The following is a 19,748-nucleotide window of genomic DNA, read 5'->3' as shown; positions in this document are numbered from 1 at the left end:
CTATTAACTATGACTTTTGCCTCAATAAACTTCTAATTACTGCTTATTAATAGTTAGTAAAGTTAAGTTTAGGTATTGGGTAGGATTAAGGGATGTAGAATATTGTCATGCAGAATAAGGCATTAATATGTAATAAGTACTAAATAAACAGCCAATATTTTGGTAATATGCATGCTAATAACCAAAGCTGAGTTTCCCGAAACCTTCTTAACGCTACACTGTTAAAAAAAATCTGTAGAAATTACAGTATTACTTGCAGCCGCTTGCCAGTAACTTACTGTAGATTTAAATCGATGTTATTTACTGGCAACAGTTTGTTCAAAGTTAAATGAACATTAAACATTAACAAGTCTTTATCTTTACAGAACAAAACTAAAATAACAGCCTCATGCAAAGCATTCTGGGAACCAGAATCTGAAGGAAAAAAACAGAAAAAGGTTGATGAAGATTTCTGGTTCCCAGAATGCTTTGCATTAGGTTGTTATTTTATATTTTTATTCTGTAAAGACAAAGACTTGTTAATGTTTAATGTTCATTTAACTTTGAGTGAACTGTTGCCAGTAAATAACATCGATTTAAATCTACAGTAAGTTACTGGCAAATAGCTGCATAACAACAGCAAATTTTTTACAGTGTACGTCGTTCTTAAGTTACACCTTAAGCTGTACCTTATGGATAATACGTGTTTCCCGAAACGTTCTTAGTTAAGTATACCTTCTGTAAGTCATACTTTCGTAAGGTTGGTCTGGACCACTCTTAGCTTCACCTTATCACTGTTGCGGGTCTATACGAATATAATTCTGAAGTTTTAATACATACAGACAGTGTTCAATTAGGCTAATTCAAGTGTTTTCATGCAAAGAATAAAATTGTCATTACACTGATTGTTGTTAGAATCTTAATTATATTATTATATATAATACAATTTTATAAATGTATTTTAATAAAAGAGCGCTTTTAAAGGCCAATGAAAGCATAGGCTACTGTCAGTTAAGTCCTATTCGGACGCTAATATTGTTTCTCATGGGCTCGTATGGTATTTTAAACATTTGCAGGGGTAAGTCTGTGATTTTAGTGCCGTCCGAATCCATAATATCAGTGTTTTTTCCTCACCCAACCCGCGTAAAAATCCTGGCCAAATTAGTACCTACTGTCTTTTGTAACAAACAGGTCGTGTGGTGATTTAATTGCCGTCTGAATCCACATCTCTGAGTTTACAAGAAGAGATTCAAAATTCACTGTTTAAATCCTTTTTGATCACTGCCGAGCACCGTACACAAGATGTACACTTTTATTACTGAAATGCTTGAAAGTATTTACAAGAACAATATTTCATCGCAGCTCCACCTCAGCGAACAAAAATGGGAAAGAGAAGAAAGCATGTAAAAATTTAAATGGTTATTATGGGCAGCAATATATGATACTATTTTAAAATATGTAGGCAATGCTATTATAGTTTGGATTACTTTTTATAATATCCCATGAGTCCTAATAAATGCAATTTCAACTATTTCTAAAGTGCTTTTTTATAAAGAACACCGCTTTCTCAGATAAGCAGCCCCTGCACGAGAGAATAATTGATTCTCGAGTTATCGATATCAGCAGATTCAGCGCCATCGCCACGGACAGCGCCGGGTAACGTCGCACGTAAGAAGGGATATCTTAAGCAGCTTCCTAAGGTATAGTTCGGGGAACACTCCTAGAAATGGTATACCTTCAGTTAAGTTATACCCAGAGCCATAGAGAGAGAGAGTTGCGACACTCCCATAGACCTCCGTTGTAAATAATGGCGGCGCTTTTAACCGCCTACTTCCGGGATATGAAGATCGGAATAGTTCCAAACACTGTCATTTGGGCGTTGGACACCATTCACTTACATTGCTGCGCGTCGAGTTGTTCCAGAGTTAAGTTGCCGAAATATCGACCTCTTTTGTATTGTCAACTGTCTATATTGTATCAGAGGCCCTTTGCGATGCTTATACTGGTCTTCATTTGTACATGCACAGCGTAATTATTTATATTTTATGTTGGTTGTTTCAACCAATTTTCAAGCACTGCCTGCTAGCTAACATTAGTTAGCTAGCGCGACTTCGTCAGCTAAGAGTTCGGTAATGAATCGCTACCACCTTTATAGCAACTTTTATTTTATTTAATTTTTTGGGATATACTAACTTTTCATTATGTTATTATTGTCTTGAGTGAAGCGGCTTGTGAGAACAATGCTGGACCTTTAGGATTGTTATGGCCATCACCAGTCCTGTCTGTTTCATGGATCACCTGCCCCTGGTTTTTGTTTTTCTTGTTCACACACACAAGCACACATTTTTGTTGTCTGTCATTGTTTAATAAAAAATATTTTATTTGAAAACCTTCATTTGTATCAGCCATGCTTAAATTCGTTTTTAATCTGTTATAGTTTTGATAATGTGTATGGCCTTAATCTTAAAATAATATTCTTAGTCTTAACATGATTATGTTTCACGTTGTGGTCCTGGGGTACTTTCATCAGAAGAAGTGAGCTAGCTTCTAAGCGAATTCTGAACGGACCGCCACGGCAGACCTCTTTGCGTGATCACGAAGGTAGGCTAATGGCTGAATCAAAATTTATAAGCAAAATCACGGGAATCAATAGCCTAATACAGCCCAGTTGTGCTAAAATAAATATCATGAGACGTCCATCATCAGATGAATGATATGGAAAAGTTAAGTTAGAGCCGCTAAAGCCAGTGCTACTACCCATGTGAACATGAACACTAAGCTTTTCCCTCCAAAAATATAGCCTAAAACTTATCTCCAAATGCAAAACTGACATTAACAAAATGCAATAATGCAATAACAGCTGAAAAAGTACTTGGGTGTGTGTTTTATTTTATATTTACCGTTCAATAATGCAATCGCTGCTGTCTGTCCCATAGAAGAACATGACAGCCAGCGTACGTTTTGGAACTATTGGGGCTTACATGAACCACGTGACAGCCATAGCGGCGACATCAAAGAGTGTCGCAACTCTCTCTCTCTATGGCTCTGGTTATACCTTACGAGTCTTCGTAGCGCGCTAAGAGACAACGTTATCGGGAAACTCAGCCCAACTAGTTAATAGTAAGAATTGGACCCTAAACTGAAGTGTTACCAATTCAAGTTACCAAAGTTCCCAATTAATTTTAATGGGAATAATAAAGATAATTTTTCCAGAGGGGGGATTTTTGGAAAGAAAAACATGCCTACAATTCATTTGCACTTCAGACAAAGTATAATTGCAAATCTCTGTTTTTCCACCGAAAAAGAAATCTGCAATGGCTACTAGAATCACACATTACTTCTCATGGTCATTTTCAGCTCGACCTCATCAAAATCCTTTCTGCAGACCATGAATACTTCCATAGTCTTATTTGTCTTTGTGTCATTATATGCTCAGGCAAGAGTGTGTTTTAAATATTGTATGTTCTCATGCTGGATACAGATGTCCCACATGTGTAGCAGAGCTTGAAAGAGCAACTTAAATGCCAGAGGTGAGCTGCTGCACATTATTGAAAAGCCAAACATAATTTGCCCCAATCAGGCTGTTGTTATTGCACACAATCATCTGGGACAAGAACCATAAGGATCTTAAAGCACCTGAAGACTTATAGCACACCAGGGGCTCTGTTTGTTGCTTAGAGTCCTTCACACAGGTACATATGACACAACTTACTATCACTACATTACTAAATGTATTTTCATTATTATTATTATTATTATTATTATTATTATTATTATTATACCATATTGGACATTTTCATGATAATCTTTGGATATGCTTTGCTCATCTTTTACTTTTTGGGAGCTTCATGGAAGCATTTACACAAAAACATACTCTGTATGTGTGTGTGTGTGTGTGTGTGTATATATATATATATATATATATATATATATATATATATATATACACAGTGCTATGCATAAGTTTAGACACCCATGCTAAAGTTGACTAAAAAGAGGAATAAAAAATCATCTTTTGGAAATTGAACTTAATGCCTTAATTAAAAAAATTAGGGAAAATCCAACCTTTAAGGACACCAATTTTCTTTGTGAATGAATAATGTATCGTTAATAAATAAATGTTCTTCCTTAAAATCCAGGGTGCATAAGTCAGGACACCCCTATGTTAAATTCCCATAGAGGCAGGCAGATTTTTATTTTTAAAGGCCAGTTACTTCATGGATCCAGGATACTATGCATCCTGATAAAGTTCCCTTGGCCTTTGGAATTTAAATAGCCCCACATCATCACATAGCCTTCACCATACCTAGAGATTGGCATGGTATTATTTCAGTTAGCCTAATAGCTTGAGAGCATTGAGAGATGATCTTATGGAAAGTACTCCATGCCAATCTCTAGGTATGGTGAAAGGCATTAAGTTCAATTTCCAAAAGATGATTTTTTTATTCCTCTTTTTAGTCAACTTTAGCATGGGTGTCTAAACTTATGCATAGCACTGTATATACACACACACACACACAAACACATACACTTTTTATATATTTCAGTGCAAGTTGCCTTCAGTTAAGACAACTCGAACATGCATTTTATATATGTATGTATTTGTATATGTACATAATATGACACATTTTTGAATACTTGAAAATGAGTGCTGTCCGTTTTATATCTGTGGAGTGCTTTTGTCATCAATAGTTTAAAGACAACCTTGAATGTAAAAGCAGCAACGTCCAAATGAAGACAAATTGAAATGCAGTGGTGAGCTGACTGCAGTGAGCGTACTTTTAAGAACTAGTGAGCATCCAACAGTGGCACAAAAACAAGAAAAAGAAATGATGAATGCATTACGAGATCTAGAGCTCCAATTTTCCACTGTCTGCATTTCTGCTCATCCAATTAATTTGCTTCGCCTGCTCTTTGGGCGTCGTGCCTCGAGGAGACAGCGAATCAGAAGACAGCGTCCCTGCTCTTGGCTTGAGTCATTAATAAGAGCAACGCACTGTACTGAGAGATGCAGTGCCTAATGCAATTTATGAAGCTAAAAACAAAATCTTAATGAAAAGAGATGGGCCTTATCATCCTGTGTCTCAGGTCTACATAGGGAGGGATGTCTCATCTACTATATTGCCAGATTGTGCTTGCATATGTATGGCTTTGTTGCATATTTCTTGGCCAGTGACGTGACATCTGTTATTTGTGCTTTTGGCACATTCTGCGCCTCGTCATGCTCTGAAATGTCATTGGCCTGCCTGTTTTCATTCCGTTGACTGTTTCTCTATATCTGGTGCTTGGGGACGTTAAACAATTGTTTAACTTTGAGTGGCCTACTCTTTGAGAATACTCTCACGGTCTTTGTTCTCTGAAAGTTAGACAAAATAGAAAAAACACATTTCAACTTTGTCACTTATTAATGATGCAAACTGAAAACATCACCAAGTATTATATCTGAATAAGTAAAATAACTTAAATCATCAACATCATGCATAGAGGAATTATTTACTGACAAGATTTTAAACAATGTTCAGACATTCTGAAGCTTTATTATAACATACATGTGCACTGTCCTAGTTTCACAGACGGGGCTTAGATTAAGCCAGGATTAGGCCATAGTTCATTACTGGTGTTCATCTTGAGGGAAAAAACAATGGCAAGTTGCTCTCAGTTAAAACTTTTAGGATTATTTTAAGCCTCATCTGTGAAACCGGGCAATTAAATAATTAAGACATAATTAAAATATAATGAATACAATACATTTATAATATAGTGTATATATTTAACAATTTTAGATGTATGCTCTTCTCTGAAGAGAAGTATTTTTTTCTCACTAAATAATGAGCTACAGACATTGAATGAGAGATGGACACTTTCAGTAAATCGTACAGAAATTTAAGAGTGTCAAAGTGAGAGTTATTTTTTTAATTCTGTAGTAAAAAAAACACTTAAAGTCGGTATGAAATGGAAGTAGCGATTGCCTTTTCTTCCCTATTGTGATATATATTTGAGAGAAACTGCTTCTCGAACTGGAAAATGTAGGGCGGGACATGATTTTGTCTATCGAGAATCAATTGGATCATTGTGGTTTGCTATTGCTGTGATGTCATTGTGAGTGACAGATTTTCCCGCCCTCGTGCCGGTAAACAGAGAAGAGAAGAGATGACGCTGCAAGAAGGAGGGGAAGTTATTTTGATTAAAGAATATGAGGGAAAAAAAAGAAGAAGATGTGCACTGATAAATCATAAATAAAAAAAAAGTCTGTTTTGATTTCATGGTGACTTTAATTTGAAACCTGAGACTTTTTTTTATAAAATTAAAAGAAAACAATTAAAAATAGCAGAAGACAGTTGCTTAAAATCGTGTTTCTTTATTAACGGCTCATTCTAAATTGTGACTCAAAATAAGAGCGTCACATCATTTTTATAGTTTACTTAAATTATTTTTTAGCTATTTATCATTGCCATTGACCTACATTGATTGGAGATATTTCCAGCACATTTCATAGTGCTTCCACTGCATATGAGTAATTATGAGTAATTTTTTCCTCTGAGAAATAATGGAATTGTAAAAGATTTCATTTTAGGGCAAAATCAACAGTGACACTTAATTGCCTTGTGATAAATACCTCTGACAAAGGGTGTTTGTGCGGCACTACTTCAATGTTACGTGTCACAAAGTAACGCAAATGATGATGGAAAATGCCCAGTCAACACTACCAATCATGACTAACGTATCTACAAAAGGTGTATATCGCACAATCTGACATAAAATGTATATGATACGGTCTTGCTTTGGCTCCTGCTCAAACTTTCCCCAGGCTCATTGTACATATCTGAAAAGCAACTATTTTAAAGGACTGAAAAACTGTACTTTGTGCACCGGACTTAGGATGGTGAAGATTCTGTATTGGGTAACACTTTAGAATACGGTTCCATCATTTATTAATAACTACACAGGTGCAAATCAGTAACGCAATATTAACATTCTAGTATATAACTAACAAGAAACTATACCTTACAAAAAAAGCCTTACAAAAACCTCAAAAGCGTACAGTGACTTCAGTCATTACTTGGGAGTTAACATGCTTTTCACTTTAGAATACTTTTCCAAATAATTAGTAATACTTTGGTAATACTTGAGTCATTAGTGGGTTACCATGATCGTCACATTAGAATTGATTAGCTAATAGTGAACTACCTCAACTGAGCACTATTACTTACTCATTTGTTAGTTTCTTGTTAATAGCAGTTTCTAGAATTTTAATATATTGTTACTCATTGGTTCCTGTGTAGTTATTCATTAATGATAGAACAGTATTTTAAAGTGTTACCTTATATTGTTCTCTGCCCTTCAATGGGATGATACTGATTAAAATTCAGCTCAAACATTCTGTTAAAAAGTTCACTGTAGTCTGTTCCACTTAAAAGAGTTTTGACCCCCACTGGCAAAACATTGTAGGCTTCACTGCAAAACAATGTCCCACAATGATTATAAAAACTGCATGTCCTTAGGTCTTCATAGCTAATATCATACATGAGTTAAATTGTAGCTGGGCTGGAGAATGAAAAAGTAGCTTAGAGAGGTTGTAGAGCGTATAATGTGTTCAGTTGGAGAGAGATCGCTGTGCACAGAGGTCTGACCAAGGCCTTAGCTTTCGAGGTCACATGGAAAAGATAGGAGAAACAGCATGCACACAGCATGAAAGATAGAAAAACAGAGTGAGAAAGAGACAGGGAATGATATAAAAAGGCAGAGAGCTAATGACAAACGTTGGGAGACATAGATGAATGGAGAGAGACACAGGAGGAAGGAGATATATTGTCTGTGTTATCACAAGGTCAGGGTTTAAGCTGTGGGGTACTTATTCTATCACAGAGAGCCAGCTCGGTGAATTCTTCAGGAAACGGACCTGAATTTATCATCAGCATCTACACATACGCACACTGGTCATGTTTGTGGGATTTGACCATTCCTGAAGCCAACCGTCACTGTATAGAGCATTTCTCTAGACCGTTCTCTTAAAGTGATACTCCACCATTTTTTTCATATTAAACTATGTTATTCCCTTAACTAAGACGAGTTGATGCATACCTCTCTCGTCTCAGTGCGCGCACTCAATCGCTCTGGCGCGCGGCGACACTTTGATAGCACTTAGCTTAGCCTAGTTCATTCATTAGGATCCAAACAGAGATGAAGTTAGAAGCGACCAAACACCTCCACGTTTTCCCTATTTAAATACAGTTACACGAGTAGTTACACGACCAAGTATGGGGACACAAAATAAAATGTGGCACTTTTCTAAGCGGGTAAAAAGGATAACTATAATGTATGGCGGAATAGCACTTGGGACTCGGGAGCACTTCGACTCTGCGCAGAAAAAAAAAAACGTTGGTTCTAATGACAGAAGTGAGAGGGAGAGGATTTTTCAGGAGTGACTTTTTACTGCACCGAGTCGAAGTGCTCCCAACTTCAAACGTGGAGGTTTTTGGTCGCTTCTAACTTCATCTCTGTTTGGTTCCTAATGAATGAACTAGGCTAAGCTAAGTGCTATCAAAGTGTCGCCGCGCGCCAGAGCGATTGAGTGCACGCACTGAGACGAAAGAGGTATGCATCAACTTGTCTTAGTTAAGGGAATAACATAGTTTAATATGAAAAAAACAGCCCGATCTCATCCCAAGGCGTCATATACTTGACGCTTTTGACATTTCGTCTACATCCAACGCACATGGCACCCTTTAGCGTCAATATGAGACGCAGATAGATATGGGCCAGAAGGCGCCTCCTAGCGGGCTAACCCTAACCCTACCCCAGACCTAAACCTACCCATAACCAAACAAAGCTCTGTGGTTGTCATATTGACGCTAAAGGGTGCCATGTGCGTTGGATGTAGACGAAATGCCAAAAGTGTCAGTATATGACACCCTAGGATGAGAATGCGTTGGAAAAAACGGTGGAGTATCCCTTTAAATTCTGTCATTATTCACTCACCCTTGTTTCATCGCTTCCATGGAATACACGGATGTTGAATATTCTACGTAAATGTTCAAACTACGAAAAGGATACATGTATCATACAATGTTTAGGAATTACTGTTTTTTACTGTATTTTTCTGAATACAGAACTTTTTTTTGAGCATGACTTCTAAAACTTTTGACTTTTGAAGGCGCAAATTTTATTTCTTTTCTGAGCCCCATGAAGCCTGCTGATAAAATGTTATAATATGAACGGCTGATGATTTTGGATGAGGTACTTTATCTCTTTAAATAAACTCACACACACATTAAGGCTGAAGAGTTTATTCTTCAACGCAACCTAGGACTGGAAAAAAAAACAGACGAATACACTAAAGCTAAATCTTGTTGCATGTTCTCACCAAGCTATTTTAAGATTATTTTGTTTCCTGCCAGCTTAATCAGGTAGTGACAGCCCTTGGGTGGTGTTCTAATCCTTAACTAAGACAGTTAAAATGCAGGCAGAACTCCACCATGGCTGCCATCCGTCATCTTCTCCTCCCTGTTACTGGCCTTGTGGGAGCTGTGGCTGCCTTTAGCACACAATCATGTGCAATTTATTATTCCATTTACACAGGTGTGCTGCCTGCAGTACCTGCGGTGCAAAACAATGTGTAGTAAATGTAGACAAATATATAAACACGCATTACCCTCCATTTCCCTCCCCTCCCCAAAAATCTCCCTCCATCACTTTCCAAAAGATTGCGTTTATTTTACAGTTCAGGGGGCAAAAGCAGCTGCCAATTATAAACTTGATTAAAACACAGTTATGCAAATCAGATGTGAGCAGCCCATGTAGCTCTGAGCAGCATAGTGACACAAACCCACTCAGACTCTCTCAATCACAATTACCTTCCTGTGATGCCTACAATACTGATTAGACTAGGAGAACAAAAGCTACAGCATATTTGAACGCAACAAACAGATGCTATCAAATATTCAAGAAGGAACATAACATCAGCTACCTTCCCCTTTCCTCCCTCTATGCCTTTTTTCATCCTTCTTTCATTTAAGATTCATTGTGACAGGATCGATCCCACTGCTTTTCTTGATTAGCATTAGCATGTTGCTTTGGCATGCTGAGATAATGTGGCTGCTGAGCTAGAAAGGGGCCTTTGCCCTTCAAAATAAGTTAAAGTGATTGTTTGGCAGCAATATAAAATCATTCACCTCAATATTTTCATTGATATTTGTCAAATATAAATTGATTATATAAAGAAAAATGATACATTTTGGCTTGTTCTATTAGCCTTCTGAAGTACTTCTGAACGACTTAAACCAGCCTATTGTGGTCTTGCCATGCAGGTCAGTCTGGTGAGTTTTTATGGTTTTAGAGGGGATTAATCTTCTGTAGAACACAAAAGAAGATATTTTGAAGAATGTTGAGGTCCAACCAATAGTTAGGGTGAACTAGGCTATACCTTTAAAGGGATAGTTCACCCAAAAATGAAAATTCTGTCATTTATTGCTCACCCTTATGTCGTTCCAAACCTATAAGACTTTCGTCAAGTCCAAAATTGCATCAAGTTAATGTTTTCACACACTCTGGTAAGGCTTAGATATGGTTCTCCTAAGACCTTGGTGTATTTTTTTATTATTATTTTTTTTAAACCAATCTAGGATTTACAGCTGCTAAGGCGTCAAACAAAAGCAGCAATACTTAAAAAGTAATGCAGTCTGCATACTCTCTGAGAAAAAAAAAGGACCATTCTGGAAATTAACATTTTAACTCTCTCTTGCAAAATTCACCATAAACTATTGAGTAAATCACCTCAGTGTTGTCTTAATTTACATTTATTTCCTTCCACCCTCTCTTCCCCCATCTCCTCTCTCTCTCTTTGGATGAATCTAAAATTCACCCAAAAATCTATGTGGTTTAATGTGAACAATTATCATACAACACTATACATGTTTGATATCATTTGAAATGTCTCAGTGCGACTGGTACAATGGTCTTATCCCCACAGAAGTAAACCAAAAGGTAAAAAAGGTTTTAAGAGTTCTGTCTTCAGTAAGGTGAAAACTACCCAAGTCTGGGACCTTGATTAATGCAGATTCCCATTGTTAGCTCATGTTTCCATTTTAAAGAGGTTTCTGTCTTGATCTGAGTATTTAAAGAAATGTTTCAAGAGGTTCGGTGAAAGCCCGTCAGCCCGTAATGCAGACACTCAGAGCATTTGATGTTATGTATTGATTATCTTTGGACTGATTATGTAATTGGCATGATACATTTACCTGACTAATAATAAATTGTTACATTTGACTTGTGTCCGACTGACACATTGGCATTAGTCATGTATACTTAGATAGTAGAGGATAATACTTGGTTTTCCGTTTAGAGCAACAGTGTGTTGTTCTAAATAGGGTGACCCTCAACCTCTTATTATTGTAATATTATTCTAACTAAGTGTACATGGGAAACCATGGCATGATTATACATAGTCACCATTAGAGGAAGTTAAGTTTTGGTCAGCTTGGTTCTATGGTAATGGTCATGACCTCTGGTTAGATATAGTCTTACCCTAATTCAGTGTGTTCAGATCTATGGGGACTAAATAATATATTCTAGAATGAGCAAGTAGAGTATGGCCATCCAGACTATTAGTCAATCGCCTCTGTCTAATGACCAAGACTGACGAGTTTGTGATAATGAGATCGTATACCCGGCCGGTGCGAGACTCAAAGTGTTATAAGAATCTGGATGAACGGGTGTAATTTCAATAAAGTCAAGTCAAGTCACCTTTATTTATATGTCGCTTTTTACAATACAGATTGTTTCAAAGCAGCTTTACAGTGATAACAGGAAAATAATGCAACAGTTTGTTTCGGCTGTACAGCAGATCTAGAAGAAAATAGTGTCATTGTCCAGCTTAAGTAAGTTCAGTGATGGTTCATTTTTGTTTGTAAAGAAGTTATTAATTTAGTTAATTTATCTATACAGCCACTCTGGAGAAAACAGTGATGTCTGCGTCCAGGTCAGTTCAGTTCTCATTTAATAGTGTCAATGCATGCAGATCAACAAATATTGTTGAATGTTAAGTATCCCTAACTGCAAGCCAAAAGCCAAAGGCGACGGTGGCAAGGAACCAAAAATCCATCAGGTGACAGAATGGAGAAACTTTTTGGGAGAAACCCCTCGGGGGGACCAGTTCTCCTCTGGCAAACGAACGAAAAGTGTATGATTATGATTCAGGCATTACAGGTCAGAAATCAGATTGGATCGGAACATTTAGAATATTTATCCAGTTCCATCTGGTTAAAGATTGGAGTCTTCATGGAGACATCCATGGTTTGTTGAGGATGTTGATGAGGCCTTCACTGCCTAAAAAAGAGTTTAAAAAAATAATCCAATGCATTCTAACCTAAATTCGAGGTTGTGATAAAATGGAGTCAGATAAAAGTTTAATTGGAATTAAACTACTTTGCCACTTATCGGAAACTGTTGTTGGACTGATTGTGGCGGCCCTTACACTTGAGACTAAAGAATTAGTAATCGTCTTCTTTGTCCCTTTGCTGGAGAAAGTGATCTGTTAAAGCGGTCCAAAGACAAAAGAAAAGAGAAGAAGGGAGTGAGAATAAGCATAAGGAATTAAAATGAGATTAATGTGTGGAATGTCATAACAGTAGTCAGCAATTTAATTTTCATGAGAGGATGAATAGTGAAGAGACACCGCACAGCAACACAACAATCACTTCTGCATGCTCCAAAAAAAGGAAAACACTTAGAGATCACGGTCTAATTTCAACTTGACACACTTTAGAAGTGATTTTAGAGTGAATGGTGACAATTATTTTCACAGTGCACACATAAGCATGACAAATACAAACACCTCATAGTTTATTTAAAGACATTGCAATTGTTATATTTTAGACTAATACAGTACTTGAAAAAAGAGGTTTATGAAAGTTGTTTTTCTTAAAATGTAATTTCATTTAAACCAACGGTTGGGTTTGTTCATATTTGACATAAACATGGGTTGAAACAACCCAGCATTTTTTAGATTGTACTATTATTTCAATCAAATCAAATGTAGGGGAGCGCGGGGCACAACCTAACGCGGGGCTAGTTGTAACACGCTTGTTTTAAATACTTCCGCACATGCTTGGATGACGAAACTTTGTGTATTTACTAGTTGCCATATCAACACTATATAGAAAAAAAAAAACCGCCAAAATTATAATTTTTTTGGAAGATATCCATAGACATTTTTTAAACCATAGCAAAAGTAAATTTCTTACTTAAGTAAATTTTTCATCTCTATTTTTTGTGTTTATTTAAAATAAGACAAATCTGATATTATTTTAATCTCCAAGATGTTATTTAACAGTTGAGATAGTTATTTAATGCTTCGCTAACTAGCAGAAGACACTAGCAGGGTTTAAACCCCAGTTGTGCAGGCGGGGGCATGTTGTAACACTGCGTTACAATGAGCCCCTATTAGAAATATGCTATTATATTCTATTCTATACTTTTATTAATTTTATTGGGAAAACGTGAGAAAAAGGTGAATAAAGACTGAGAGTCACTGTTCAGAAATGACTAATTATTTATTTGTTTTGAACTATGTTGTATAGCTGTGTTTTCATGTGTTCGTAGTCAAAACTCAAAAAAATATATATATTTAATTATTAAAAATTGCCATTATTTTATATGAAAAAGTTTTTTAATTGTATTTTATTTAGAAAATATTTTAGTTTGTTTTGTATATATTTTTTATTAGATCAGATAACATTTTAAGCTGTCATATGTTATGTTACAATGTGCCCCACACATGTTACAATGTACCCCACCTATGGGGCATGTTGTCACATTTCACTTCCATTCTTTCGGGGTATGTCAAGAAAAAAGTATATACTGTATTAATAAAACAAAACCACATAATTGTACTAGACATGTGGGAAATTAATGTGGGAAAAAATAAATACTCTGAACCATAAGTAGATTTACACAAACTGAGAAAGTCAAAAAGCGTTAGGTTGTGCCCCGCTCTCCCCTACAGTTTGTTTTATTGCAAAATGACACCAAATATTTTGCTGTAAAAAAAACAATTGTAAATTTCCATACATAACCCTACTCTCATTGATAATAAATCATGATGTAGCTATGTATATTTAATGTGTGTTCTCACATACAAACAGGATGTCCATATGTGTCTCTGTAGTAAAGCAATTGCTTTCTTGTAGAAATGTCTGATAAATGCTTTGGCTAGATTCACCATACAGCTCGTCATCTGAGAGAGCTATGATTTATGTTCCACTTTCTGCTCATCTCTGTCCGTCTTTAACTTCTCCTTTCATAGCTGGAGCTGCAGAGAGGCTTGGTTTCCAATAGCACAGTGAGCAAGCCACAGGCTTGTCAATAAAGTAATCATTACCTCTAAATTGAGTTTGTGCGCCTGGCTGACCAAAGACACTTGAAAGGCGGTGGCTACTGTGCTCTAGATTCAATATTTTGATGCGGCACATCACCGACTATCTCAGCTGGTTTAAATGTTGGGGTAGGTTTATGTGTGCATTTACTCCCATGCACATACTTGAGAGTATGCTGGAGAGTGATCATTTAAACTTACCATTAAACGGTAAATAAAAACACGAAAATTGATCCAGTCTTTTTATTTTAATTTAATTAAATACAGCATCTTAGACATAAAAAGTGTGCTGATGTTGCTAGTAATGTTGGAAGTGTCAAATAATTATAAAATGGATATTTCAGGTCCTTGATTCTGAGCCGCGTTCGATTACTCAACAAACATACACCTGTGATCACATTACATTAGTATTACTGCGCAACTGCCGTTTGTGATTCTACTTTTTTTTAAAGAATCGCTACTTTTCAAAAAATAATCGCTACTTTTCATCGCTACTTTTCAAAAAGAATCGCTACTTTTCAAAAAGGAATCACTACTTAAAAAAAAAAAAGAATCGCTACTCATTCTCTAATTAAATATGCGCTAATGTGCATATATTAAAAAAAACTAAATCTGAGTATTGGATAAACCCAGGTTCAAAATTCTTTTTTCATTGTGTTCACATATTAAAGGGGGAAAAAAATACAGAGGGATATCTACTTTTGTTATCCTGTAAATCAGAATATACTCTCAATAGCCTTAAAAAATTTATTTTCACCATGATTTTTAGAATAAAATGTTATATAAATCAGGCTAGGAATAATATATTTACAAATCCCTCTGTAAATGTCTTCATAATATATCTAGGTACAAGACTGGAAAGTTTGGTGTATATAGGTGCTACTGAAGTGGAGATTTCGGACTTGGAGTATGAGAGAAAAGTCATTTTGAGAAAACAGGCTTTAAAGATTTATATCAGGCAATGAGATTGCGCATTTAGAGTTAAATCCCCCCTTTTACTTTCACGATTGGTTGCTGATAAAAAGGAAATAACCATATTTGGATCCAACAGCATTGTACAGGAGAGAGAGAGAGCTTCGTAACGGTGCTTGTGATGACAGGGTGCAGGCAGCGACCGCGGAGCAGCGGGATTATTTAGAACGCCAACTTTTGTTGAATTTATGAGAAATCTACAGACACAAACAGACTGAAGTGTAGTAAAATAAAGACCTAAATGTGTCTTTCTGACTTTTTTCACCACAAGTCTGAAAGAAGACATGTTATTGAAGACAAATATCCAAAAATCTCAAAATTGACCAGTAAAAAAAAAAAACTATGAGTTAAATGTTACACCTTCCGAGTCTCGCCTTAAAGCTGCCGTCGGCAAAATTTTTTTTGATCATATTCAGTGAAATTGACACTATAATCCGACAGAACAACATAAATAAGATGGTTTTAGAAAAAACCCCCGAGCTTCTAACTCCACCTGGAGCGTGTTATTTGTTTTGCAAAAATCCACCACTCCCGGATCATCGGGTCCAATCAGCGCAGGGGGGTGTGAGATCTGACTGTCAATCACAGGTCGTGCACACGCCACAGATCCCCCTTCACTCGCGCACGTTAATATCACATGCACACGCCACGCCTGAAGTTCGCCTGGAGATTGCATGAAGCGTGATGGCGGAGAGAAAATCTACTAACAAGCTTCCAATTCCTCGGTTATTGCTATCTATGGATAGATTAGCCAGGGCAGCCTACCTCCGAGTCCATGGTGTTGATAGATGCTGAAGAGACGGACGCGTTCACAGAAAATCAGGTACACACGCACAGTGACACACTGACGAGCACGACCTCGATGGGAGGGTGCTCGCTGGTAGTGGGGAGGGGCATGAGAGTTGTAAACATTCAAAATTTTGGCTAATCGACCCAATCTGCCAGACTTGCCGACTGCAGCTTTAAAAAAAGAATGGCTACTTTTCAAAAAAGAATTGCTACTTTTCAAAAAAGAATGGCTACTTTTCAAAAAAGAATGGCTACTTTTCAAAAAAGAATCGCTAGAATCGCTACTTTCTAGAATCGTAAGTAGCGATTCTTGAAGTATGAAAAAGTAGCGATTCTTTTTTTGAAAAAGTAGCGATTCTTTTTTCAAAGTAGAGATTCTTTTTTTTAAAGTAGCGATTCTTTTTGAAAAAGTAGTGATTCTTTTTTTTAAGTAGCGATTCTTTTTTTAAATGTAGCGATTCTTTTTGAAAAAGTAGTGATTCTTTTTTTTAAGTAGCGATTCTTTTTTTTAAATTAGCAATTCTTTTTTTAAATGTAGCGATTCTTTTTGGAAAAGTAGCGATTCTTTTTTAAAATTAGCGATTCTTTTTTAAAATGTAGCGATTCTTTTTGGGAAATTTGTGATTCTTTTTGGAAAAGTAGATTTTTTTTTTTAAAGAATCTTAAAATCTTTAAAAGATTTTTTGAAAATGTCCTCACAAATTCATTCACTATTTGAACTGCTTCCATTTAATGGGAATGCCATAGACCCTTCAGAAATGTGAAAAACACATTTTAGACATTTGGTTATTGTACTAGCACATTTATATACAAATAGAAATATCTATATATCTAATAATGTCTAATATCTACTTTCTGCCTTCAGAAGTTGTGGATCTGCCATTTGTTTGAACTTAGGGAACAGTGGAAGTAAATTCTATGAATAAATATGAAGACCACAATAATGAATGCAAATGCAAAGATATTTTATTAATGTTCAATATATACAGTATAATATATAATAGAAACAATCTGCGTATAACAGGTGTTGTGGAGGTGATTCCTTTAACATCATTCAACCACTGACCTATTCAAAAGTAAGAAGGCGGTTTAATTTTTATTCTGTGATCTGCCCTTTAACAGTAATATTTAGCTTCAATAACTCATCTGTTCAATTCCTCCCCATGGTTTAAAAGGGTAAAATTGTCTTGCTTTTTCTCTGCAAAATCCACAAAATAGCATTCAAGCATGCATCTAAAAGAGAAAAATTAGGCACAAAGCACAAAACAATAAGAATGGGGCAAAAAAAGGGAATATACACATTTAAATGGATGATTTCTACTGTCATAAAATAGCAAGATAACAGACATTTTTATGTCTCACACAGAATATTTAGCAATCAATGTGACACTTGAAAAAAAAATGTTTTTGAACTACATGTCCCTTGAAAACAGTTTTTCAATCTTACACACGAACATTAGCAGAATATCCTTTTAAAACCATAGAGACACTGTGATACTTCAAGGTTAGCATGTGATCAGACAAACAACATATCCTTTTAATTCATGACACAGAGATAGAAAATCCATCCATGTTCCACAGTAAATGAACGAAACCAATTCTAATTGGTCTGTATTCGTCCTGAAGATAAGTGAAAATAGAAGCACATGCCGAACATCACCCAGAGACCTTAGAAGAATTTCTAAAAGGGAAATTATTTATTTATTTGATCTTTTTTACCATTACCATATTACCATTTATCTATATCTATCCATCAGATATGTAAGTTTTGAAATACAGAGCATGTTTGAACCATTGCATTATGACTTTATAAGCCGGGGGTTACCAGCAGAAATGTGACCCCTACAAATAGAGATGGTGTGAGCTGAGAGACTCAATTCAGCCGAGAGAGCAAAGGGCAGAGGAGAATAATGGGCCCATTGAGGACTCCTGGTGTTGCCCCTTTACAGTACTTATTGGTTTTCTTTCTCAAGCATCTTAAACATGTCTCAGAACACTCAGTATTGTAAAGGTACATTGCTATTGTGAGCCAGTAGTGAGCCTTATATATCTTATAAGTTGTCTTCACGATGGTGGCATCAGTTGTTAATAACTTCCTTGGAAAGCTTGTTATTGATGCAAACAAATTCAATGACTATGACTTGGTGTATTTTTAATGTGTTCCAAAATAGATTCTTTATATATATATATACAGAAAGCATTCCTATGTTGACATTTTACAGTAAATGAATATGGTTAGCTGTCACCTATGTCAACTATCTACTCTAATCTATTGAACATATATGCACTTCGTGTATATATGCACTTAACATAACGCACTGTTGATTAACATATCACAGGAGCCATGTGACTCTCAGTAATGACTTCATCAGTTACCTCAGAGAAGACCTTGTCACTGATCTCAATGTTGGCTCATTGATTGCCTTGTCTTTGACCTCATCTGTTCAACTCATTGGCAGGTAATTGAGTCTTCACCTTATCACTCTCATTTTAAACTAGATAAGATGTCTGTGATGTTTACCTTTACATTATTCATTTGACTCAAATTGCTCAGAAGCAGTTTACAGTTCATTATATACATTTTATCAGTACAGTGTTTCTTGAGAATCACTACATTGACATTTACTTACTTTTATAAAAGCAGATGCTCTTTTCCAGTGATGTATTTTCAAGCTATATATTTCCCCAGTATGTGTGTTTTGTTGGTATTGCCATCTCCATGTTCAAACCCTTTAGATATGGTGGCTGTCCATGCCATGGGAGATGTTCAACTTTACCCCATTTAGGGTATAATGTTTGAACCATTAGGTGCACATGGTCCTCCATGGTTCGGTATAGTCTTGGGCCCATCAAGCACAGTATATATATTGGCAATACAGCCCAAACCATCACTGATCCACCACCGTGCTTCACTCTGGCCAGCAACAGTCACCGCTTTGGGGCTTCTCCACACCAGTGAAGGTGAACTCAAAGAACAATACGTTTCACATTGTCCACAGCCCAAGATTTGTACTGTTGGAACAAATGAAACCTATAGCAACCCGACCATGAATATTGACTCTGTAGAGCTCTCGACGAACAGTTTTGGTGAACAAGAGAGTCAAGGGTTTTTGTTAGGTTGTATTTAATTCTGCAGTGAGTTTGGGTTGCTGTGGTTTTATGTTTTTGTTTTGGATACAATCCGGGTTAGTACCTGGACATCCCTTTCAGACAGCTTCCTCTTGCGTGGACAGTTACTCCTGTCCTACGTGGTGGTATGCTGACATTACTCTGGATGCCATAGATATCGACACACACCACACAGACTTGCTGTCCCGGTCACAGATGAGCCAGTAAGATGCACACTAAAAATGTGTCATCTTCTGATATGTCTCCCATTATGTTGTGTGGAATGTGGATTGCAATATCGTATGCTATTGCTCTGCTACATATACATTTACTCCAAACTCACTGAAGTGGAGGACCACAGGTATGCCATTAAAGGGAGTTGTATCTTCTGAAATGACTCGAGTGTTTCACCATATGTAGCAGTCTGTGTCCAGTTTGTTTCTCTTTACTATTGCAATATCAGATGAGGAGATTTCAAGTATCTAAGAATGCTCAGTTACCATTACTCAGTTAGCATTACCCATGAATC

General features: G+C 36.4%; 1 long non-coding RNA gene across 1 annotated transcript in view; it reads left to right on the top strand.

Moving 5' to 3' along the window:
• The first annotated feature begins 230 nt into the window (after positions 1–230).
• The window catches only part of LOC309482597, an 88,904-nt gene continuing 69,386 nt past the window's right edge, over positions 231–19,748 (top strand). Inside the window, exon 1 of the long non-coding RNA XR_014200333.1 lies at positions 231–638. This is a non-coding gene — a long non-coding RNA (uncharacterized lncRNA). The remainder of the gene's footprint in view (positions 639–19,748) is intronic.

This window comes from Leuciscus leuciscus (assembly GCF_965113295.1).
Source record: "Leuciscus leuciscus genome assembly, chromosome: 19".
In the NCBI taxonomy this organism is placed as follows: Eukaryota; Metazoa; Chordata; class Actinopteri; order Cypriniformes; family Leuciscidae; genus Leuciscus; species Leuciscus leuciscus.
Note: the sequence above shows the minus strand (reverse complement) of the source record. Positions and strands in the feature narration are given on the sequence as shown.